We start from the raw sequence: 9,732 nt of genomic DNA on the forward strand, positions 1-9,732 counted from the left end.
AAGTGTTTGCACTCCATGCATTAAGTTAGCTACTATGATTCACATTCTCATTGTTATTAACTTTTGGAATACAAGAAATTTTGCCCGAAAAGAGTAAAATTTCACCTCACTTAGAGCAAGTCTCCAATAGATTTGGTCGCCTATGGGATTATACCGTCTTCTCTATCATTTCTGTTCCCTACTTCTTTGAGAAAAAAATGTACAACACTACATACTGTCTACTTCATTTCTTGGTCGAGTACTCTTATATCAACCTAAAGTCCCTTATTTTCGATTATTTTGATAAGAAACCCATTAATACTAGTATTACGAAGTTCCCTAGTCTTTGTCCTTCGGTCTTGTCTCGATACTTGGAGTTTTCCTCTATATTATCTACCTCCTCAATCCTTTTCATGATCAAGCGCTCTCCTTTTATGAGAGCAAGGGATCAATGACTCCACGAAAGTCTCACCTCTGTGGTACCATGGTACTGTCATGCCCATGACCCTACTATCCGTCATCTGGCATCTATATCCTTTTTTTCGTGATCGGTAGATCCGCTTCTATGGTACTATAACACTCCTCCGAGTCTACCTACATTCTAATTGGCTTTATGTAGATAAGTCTCTCTGGATGCATTATCATTTTCTCACCCCTTTTGACCACTTACTTCGATACCTCAATGTTCTTTGAGCAATTCCCCTTGGTCGATGGAAAAATAGATTATAATTCTCATGCATGACCTCCATAATCATGTTGTAGGAAGCTCATCGATTCTATTCTTCTTTATGTCCTTAGTAACAATGTTTGCATATTCAGCATTATCCTCTAACTTGCTAGGCTCCCTTAAGAAAATATGAGTTTTGGAGCAGTCCAACCCTTCAACCGTTCCGATCATACCTTTGTATGATCAAGTCCTCTCTATGGGACTCACTAATATTTGTACTCAAAGTTATCCCTCAATAATACATAACCCCCATATGCTGATGATCAAGACTTTTATCTTATGCAAAATTCAATGCATGCATGGAAAACCTATCTTTGCAATACCATGCCATTCACTCTTTGAATATATAGCTCTTCTTGTTGTTATATTCTTCACCGAAGAGTAGCTCCTAGTAGCTCATGATCATACCTTTGTATGATCAAGTCCATCGTGTGACTTGACCTGTGTGTGTCGCATTGCCTTGAACCGTTCCATCATGATTCACTGTACCATGTTGCGTCCTGGTGATATCTTCATTGTATTTTGACCTTTGTGGAATAAACTCGAACTGTGATATCTCCATGTGTGGCCTTTGCTAACACATTGCAAAGCTTCCACTACCTCTGATTATGTTTATTCCTTTGACAATTGATATTCATCCACTCGCTCTTAGGTCATATCTAAACAAAGCGTAGTTTTATGATAGTACATTGCCTATTAGCTCTCGAAGTCCACTAACTTCTTTGAAATCAGTGTGCTATTATTTGGATCATGGGCTTCTGCACCCTTTACAATCTCCACTGCACATTGCTCTCTTTGCAATAACTCGAATGGCAGCACTATGACATATTCTTCAAGAGTACCCACATTCTTATTCTTTTGCCCTGTGCTAATGCCTTTTGACCTCAACTTCGCCTTCATAAGTTAAGTCAACTTAGTTCTTTCGTCAGATGCTTCACCGAGATATAATGCATATGCCTCGAAGCTCCCTTCAACTTTGGCACTATGTATGATGAATCTACTCTATCAAAACAAGGGACCCATAAAACGACATAATTTTACTTTTGCCTCTACAAGGGTTTATGTTATTGACCTTTATCCAATGAAAGTTTTATACCTCCGCTCTATGTTCCGTCTTTTATGTCGACTTCATTCATGCAGTTTGGGTACTTCATCAAGTTTCACCTAAGTTGTTTAGCTCCTCGATTTGCATTGAGTTAATGGTAACCCTCGCACCCACCATTTTATGGGTTAGCCCTCTATTGAGTTTAATCTCTATATTGACTCTAAGTATGTGTTCATTTGGTGTTGTCTTGGGTCGTTCAAATGAAATGTCTACCAATGCATTACCTTATGCGAGATCATGCAATGACTCCTCGTCGCTCACTCGGTTCGTTGAGCTTTGTAGAGCTATTGTCTTGAGGTACTCCTTAACATGTGCGATTCATTACACATGATTTCCCTTTGGAGAATCGAAACTTATCCCTCATGGATATCTGTCTCGTTGGAGTAACTTTTCTCTTTGCATCCTTTCCTCTAGAGGTTTTAGAAACCACTATCCCCTTGGACTATCATATCTTTCTGAATAAACTATGTATTGTTTCATCCCTATGAGCGCACTTGCTAGATTGTGACTTTTCGCTAATACGGACCCCCGCTACACCCCTCAAGGCCTAGCAAACAAGTTGAACTTGCTTCACACTTCAGCCTCCTATGTACGGACGTATCCTTCCCATGCTAAAGAAAAAAAATTCAATGCTCCATGGCATCAAGTTTCGATTGTCTAGGGATAGCCATGGATAGTCCATCGTCCGTATAAAACCCTTGCATGAATACCAAATTATTCGAGTTAGTAATTCCCCTCACCTCTATGAGTTTTGCACAACTGTTTCAATTGCCTAGCAACTCATCCATCATCTTATCATTTGCTAAGTGTCCCACCTGCCTTAAGTACTATCAAGTTTGGTTGCTAAAGTTGAGTCATAGCTTAAACTCAACCAACTCTTTCAAAATACAATCATGATAGTCTGATCAAAATATTTGATTAAAATAAATTAAATTAATTAATTTTATAATTAAGGATATAAGCTAAAAAAAATTAATTTCTGAAAGGTAAAACTATACTTTTACTTAGGATATATAATGAAAATATTTAATTTATGAAGGGTATAATTGAAAAAATAAATTTAAGGACACATTAAAATTATCTAATTTTTGAGTGAGAAAAATATCATTTTAGTTAAAATGAAAAAAAATCCTAAAACCTCTCTCATTAGTCGCTTCTGCATTCTACTACACCCACACATGTAGGTTTGCTAGCGGTGCACTAGTCATCCACTGCCTTTGGGCCATCCACAGTGGCGTGGTTGTTCTTAGGTGGCTAATCGATGATTTCATGTTGTTATCATGTTGTGCCGTTGAGCCGATGCTCAGCTATGCTCACTGGTGACCATAATGTCAAAGGTCATCCTCCATGATAATGACAGTGCTATCCTCATCGTCAACTACATCAACATGCTCCATAGAGTTTCCATCGCTGACCACTATCGCACCACATCATGCCACCACGTGCACATCACAGGTGGTAGCGTCACTATTCTCATGAGTTCTTTACGCAATCACTAGGTATCATAACCTTCAGCATCCAGTCAACGTCGGTCGTGGTTAGCAAATGTCGTAGTGGTGTTGCTGCAGCTATCACATGCAACGACACTGTTGCAATCGTCGTAGAAAGTAGCACTGCTACAACCGTTGTAGGTTGCAACAATATTACAAGCAAATATGACCAAGTGTCACCGATAAATTTCTCAACAAGGTGTTTGATGTAATACTTATGTATGTCCGTGTCTTTTGGCATGTTCATACCTTGTACAGAATGTAAAGGGGCGGCCGAAGGCTTAATAGTCCCATTTTAGTTGGGTTGGTGGCCTCTTTAGGCTTATAAATAAAGGTTGTGTCATGTGGACACGTTCGAGAGCTTTTCGGTCTGTAATGGACCATTTTACCCTTTGTTGTGTAACTATTCAGAGCTTGTAAAGTCTGTTTGTAATTTGCATTGTCTATAAAGTGTTTTTCGGACATGTTTGCTTGTGGATCCCGATTGAGGCGTTCTCTTTAACCCGTTCTCTCTTTTGTTGGTCCTAAGGGACAATGGGAGGATTCGGGGAGGCTGACCTTTGCGGATGGACGCGCGAGGGTGCCGCACGCCTTAGGCAAAACCAGCTAAGGTCGTGACATTATGGTATCAGAGCGGGACAAGCACTCATAGAAACACTTGACATGCAAACGTGGGGGACCTAGCGGGGCTGCGTTGAGGGCAGTCAGCAACGCGCGACCGTTTGAGGGAAAACGGGCATGGAGATGTAGGGAAAAGAGTCGCTCAGAGGAGCGGGCATCTAACATTGGCATTCAGGGGAATGGCCAACCCTTCGCGCAAGAGGCACCACGAGAACAGGTAAGCTTGGAAGAATTCGGAGCGCACAAAGGTTGGGATGGCTGAGTTTGAGCTACGGCTCAACGTTGACAACTATACTTGATGTTGCTCTAGGCAAGCGAGGCGCTTGGCAAGAATGAGACCATCCAAGGTGGAATTAGTTGCTCAACGACCAAAAGAGTTATGCAAAGCTCACAGAGGTGAGGGGAATTACTAACTCGAAGAATTTGGTACTCATGCATGGGCTTGTATGCGGACGATGGAATGTTCGTGGCCATCCCAAGGCGACCGAGACTCGGCGCCATGGAGCATTGAAACTTTCTCTTCGGCATGCGAAGGATACGTCCGGAGGAGGCTGAAGTGTGCAACGAGTTCAGCATGTTGCTAGACCTTGAGGGGTGCAGCGGTGGTTGTATTGACGTGGAGGCGCAATCTAGCAAGTGTGTCTGCAGGAGGTAGAACAATGCACAGTTTGTTCAGCAGATCGGAGTAGTCCAAGGGGATGGTGGTCTCCGAAACGAAGAGAGATATTGCTCCAACGGGATAGTTATCCAGGAGGGATAAGTCTCGGCACTCCAGAGGGAGAATCATGTGAGACGGACTTCACATGTTGAGGAGGAGTACCTCACGAACAACAACTCCACGAAGCTCAATGGACCGAGCAAGCAGCGAGGAGTTGCCGCATGATCTCGCTCGAGAGAATGCATTGGTGGATGCATTGCGAGATCAAGTGGGGGAGCGACCTGAAGCAACTTAAATGAAGGCACACTTAGAGTCGATATGGAGATCGGACTCAAGGGAGGGTTGACCTGTGGAATGGTGGGTGCGAGGGCCACCATCGACTCAATGCAAAAACGAGGAGCGGAGCAACTTGGGTGTAACTTGGCGAAGTACTCAAGCCGCATGAAGGGAGCCAGCATAGAAGTTGGAACGTGGAGCAGAGGCACAGTGCTTTCCTTAGACAGAGGTCAAGGACATGAACTCTTGCAGAGGCAATAGTAGGATCATGTTGTTCCATGGGTCCTTCATTCTGACGGAGCGGACTCATCTTGCATGGTGCCAAAGATGAAGGGAGCTTCGGGGCACATGCACCTTATCTCGGAAAAGCATTTGATGGAGGAACTAAGGCGACTCAATTTGCGGAGGCGAAGTTGGGTTCAGAAGGCTTTAGCACGGGGCAAGAGGACGCAGAGGCGGGTACTCTTGAAGAATATGCCACAGTGTTGCCATTCGAGTTGCTATGAAGGAAGCGGTGCGCAGCGGAGATTGTGCTGGTAGGGGCAGAGGCCCAGGATCCAAACAATGGTGCACAAGTTATAGTGAAGTCGGAGGACTTCGGGAGCTACTAGGCGACGAACTGTCCTAGAGCGGTGCTTCATCTAGGTGTGACCCAGGAGTGGGTGGATGAAGGTCGATTGCCAAAGGAGCGAACAAAATCGAAGGTGGAGGAGACCCTGCGATGTATTGGCAGAGGCCACACATGGAGGGTATACAATTCGAGTTTATTCCACAAGGATCAGAATGCAATGGAGATGTCACCAGGAGGTGACATGGTGCAGCGGATCGTGGTGGAACAGTTCGTGGCAATGCGATACACACAACCTAGTCTCGTGAGGGATGAGATCATATGGAGGTATGATCGGGAGCTACTGGGAGCTCCACTTTGGTGAACAACACGACGGCAAGAAGGGCTATGGATTCAAGGAGTGAAGGCCATGGTACCGCAGAGGCGGGTCTTCCGTGCGTGCATCGAATTTTGCATCGGACGAAAACCTTGGTCATCAGCATATGGGGGGTTGTGTTCCACTAAGGGAAAAGTTCGAAGGCAAGTACCAGTGAGTTCCATGGGAGGGACTTGATCATGTAGAGGTATGATCGAAGCAGCTGGAGAGTTGGACTGCTCCAGAGCTCATATTCGCTTAAGGGAGCCCGACAAGTCAGAGGACAAGGTCGAGTAAGCGAACGTTGCTACCAAGGAAGCTAAGGAGAACAGAATCGGTGCTAACTCTACAACGTGATGGCAGAGGCCATGCTTGGGAGTTGCAGTCTATCTTTCCATCGACCAAACGGACTACTTGGAGAACACAGTGGTGTTGAAGCAGGGGGTCGAAAGGGGCGAGGAAGCGACGACGAGTCCAGAGGGACTTAGCTACCCAAAATCAAGCATCAGTCAGAATGGAGGTGGACTCAGAGGAGTGCCACAGAGACATTTCTACTGATCATGCAGAAAAGGGATACAGAGGCGAGGCGACGGATAGTAGGGCCATGGGCATGCCAGCGCCATGGTACCGCAGAGGCGGGACTTCCGTGCAAGTCATTGATCCCTTTCTCTCATGGAGGGAGAGCGCTTGGTCGTGAAAGGGGCCGGGGAGGTGGAGCATGCAAAGGCAATCTCCAAGTACCGAGACAAGGCTGAAGGGCAGAGGCCAAAAAACTTCGTAAGATCGGTGTCAACAAGTTTCTCATCAAGATAGCCGTAAGTGAAGGACTTCGGGTCATGCAAGAGTGCACGACAAAGGAACGAAGCAGGCAGTACGCGGTGCTGTACCTTTGCTACTCAGTGGAGTAGGCGGCAGGGTTGATGGAGAAGACGGTACAATCCCAAAGGCGACCTCATCTATCAGAGAATTACTCCAAGTTGGGGTGAAAACTTCCCGCATTCCAGAAGTTCGATGGCATTGAGAAGGTGAATCACAGTAGCCAACTCAACGCAAGGAGTGCAAACACTTCAAGTACTTCAGAAGTGTGAGCAAAGAGCAGGCGAAGGCCAGTAACCAGCTCGATGCATGAAGTACAATCTCGAGGAGGCGGGCGAAGTCAAGTAACCTTTGCCTTCTCAACTCTTAAGAGAATGGGCGAAACCGAGTACCCCAGTTCTCTTATCTACCCAGCAGAGGAGCTCTGCACAAGTTCAAAGACCCTTCGAAGATAATGGAAGACAATAGTTGTCAAATCCTCACCAACGGTGATCAGTGCTACTGAGAGTAGATTGTCCGCTTCATTTCCCAACGAAATGCCAATCGAAAGCGGAAGTGATGCGAACCTACTTGGATGTGACAACTAACTGAAAGAAGAGTCAATGAGCAGATTTTGTGGAGGAAGGACCCAAAACTTCAGAAGTTTGCGAGGCGATGCTCGTTAAAGCTCCAACAAGCATCCACCCAGTTCAAGCAGCATGTGGAAATTTTGAGAAACTGGCGCAGTAAGAATGGTCTTTTCCTTCATTTGGTGGATCCGCAGGAATCAACGAGGATCAACACAACTCAGCCAACCCCACACCAGAGTCAGAGTCATTGGCGAGTTGAAGCAGCATGGCGGATCAAAGGTTCGACTACTCAGAAACAGCAGCGGAGAGAAGCTGGGAGCCAGGAGGCGCATTGCAGTTGGAGCAAAAGATTGAGGACTCAGCAAAGGCGAAGAGTTGCAGTGTTCACAAAGGCTTCGACGAGGACGTCGAAGGGATAAGTGGGGGAGAATGTCACGGACAAACTTCTCAACAAGGTGTTTGATGTAATGCTTATGTATCTCCGTGTCTTTTGGCATGTTCATGCCTTGTACAGAATGTAAAGGGGCGGCCGAAGGCTTAATAGTCCCATTTTAGTTGGGTTGGTGGCCTCTTTAGGCTTGTAAATAAAGGTTGTGTCATGTGGACACGTTCGAGAGCTTTTCGGTCTGTAATGGACCATTTTACCCTTTGTTGTGCAACTATTCAGAGCTTGTAAAGTCTGTTTGTAATTTGCATTGTCTATGAAGTGTTTTTCGGACATGTTTGCTTGTGGATCCCGATTGAGGCGTTCTCTTTAACTCGTTCTCTCTTTTGTTGGTCCTAAGGGACAATGGGAGGCTTCGGGGAGGCTGACCTTTGCGGATGGACGCGCGAGGGTGCCGCACGCCTTAGGCAAAACCAGCTAAGGTCGTGACACAAGGTCGGTCGACCACTGCAAGGTTGTTGCACACAAGCAACCATGCATGTGGCCATCGTCGGCTATTGTAATTTACGGTGCTTTCACTGTGTACACAATCACTGTCCGCGATTAGGTTGGTGACCACTAGAGGTTATCACCATCAACAATACTATCACCAATAGTAAGCCGTTGATAATATTTCATCGATCAAACATCTGCGATTAGGTTGGTGACCACCAGAGGCTGTCGTCATCAACAATGCTATCACTAATAGTAAGTCGTTGACAATAGTCCATCGATCAAACATGGGGAACCTTGTATCGCCCGTAAGCAAGCTATAAGACGGACTAAATAGAAAAATAGATTGATAATATACACAGATCGTTTAAACATTATAAATAAAAATTAAATAACACCTTTTTGCAAGTGAATGATACTAATAAACAGAGCTAAATACAAAATATATATGAAATATTTTTACGATCTAAAGTATTTGATTTCAAAATATAGCTCAAAACTGTGATTATGCTATTGTTATGTGGAAAGCTATAGCAATGTTAATTTGTAAGGGGAACTAAACTTATCTTCTCCTCTCGTCTTACCCTTCACAAGACCACTATGAGTAATGAATTAGGGATAAAAGAGAGATAAGACAAGATATATAATCTCTCACTAACTAATTATTTTGTCCCCAAGAGTTATTATTATTTTATACGTGAGAGCAGAGCATCTAGGATGGTAATTAGGAGAGTCTCTCTCATCAAGGTCATTTTATAAGGAATCATATTATAATTAATTTTTTTTTATTAATAATTATAATCATAATCTAATAATATCTATAATATATTTTATCTAATTAAATAGAGTCACATAATCTAACACTTTACTCATCCATCGAACAAACTAAATGCTAAAATTTAGATATTATTGGGATAAGAATCTTTTCTATAATTTTAACATTACTAACGTCTTCACCATTGGTTTTCATTTGGTTTGTGACAACCAAATAATCTGATATAGATTCAGTTTGATTCGTTTTTAAACTTTAAAACTTTGATCTTTTAGACGCATATTTTCTTTACCTTAGTCATGCCTCAATAAATTTCTAAAGGTAGATCAAGCATCATATGAAGTTTGAGTTGTGGAGATCTTCTCAAAAGATACTGGGTTCTAATGCTTGATAAATATGCATAAGAGTCTTTTGACTATTCTTCTGTGATCTCTCAACTCGGCATTTTGATTTGTGATGTAAAAATTTTCTACTTCGCTCCGTAAAATCTTTGTTAATAATATTTCAAATATCTTGATATTTAAAAAATATCTTAATATGGAAACTCTAGTGATCATAGTTCTTATCGATGAATCAAGGAATTTGAGATTGAATTATATTACTGAAGGAAGCTATGCCAATAATCTTCTTGTCAATATTATGAGCGCCGCTTCAAATAAATTTCTCTATAATTTTTTTCCTCGAAATTTCTCTCTCTAGACTTTCTCTCTCTTAGGCTGAATTAAATTACTAAAGAGCACAATTTCTCTCTCTAAATAGTGCTTAATGCACCTCAATCTCTTGTCCACTTCTCTCTTGCCTTGGGTGATGAATAGGGCACAATGTACTTATAGATCTAAACCTAATGAAATAAGAACTTCATTTTTAACTTAAACTTTTAATTTAATTTTAATGAAATTTAAAAATTAAATTATAATAT

The sequence above is a fragment of the Musa acuminata genome, chromosome BXJ1-4, assembly GCF_036884655.1.
Source record: "Musa acuminata AAA Group cultivar baxijiao chromosome BXJ1-4, Cavendish_Baxijiao_AAA, whole genome shotgun sequence".
NCBI lineage: Eukaryota > Viridiplantae > Streptophyta > Magnoliopsida > Zingiberales > Musaceae > Musa > Musa acuminata.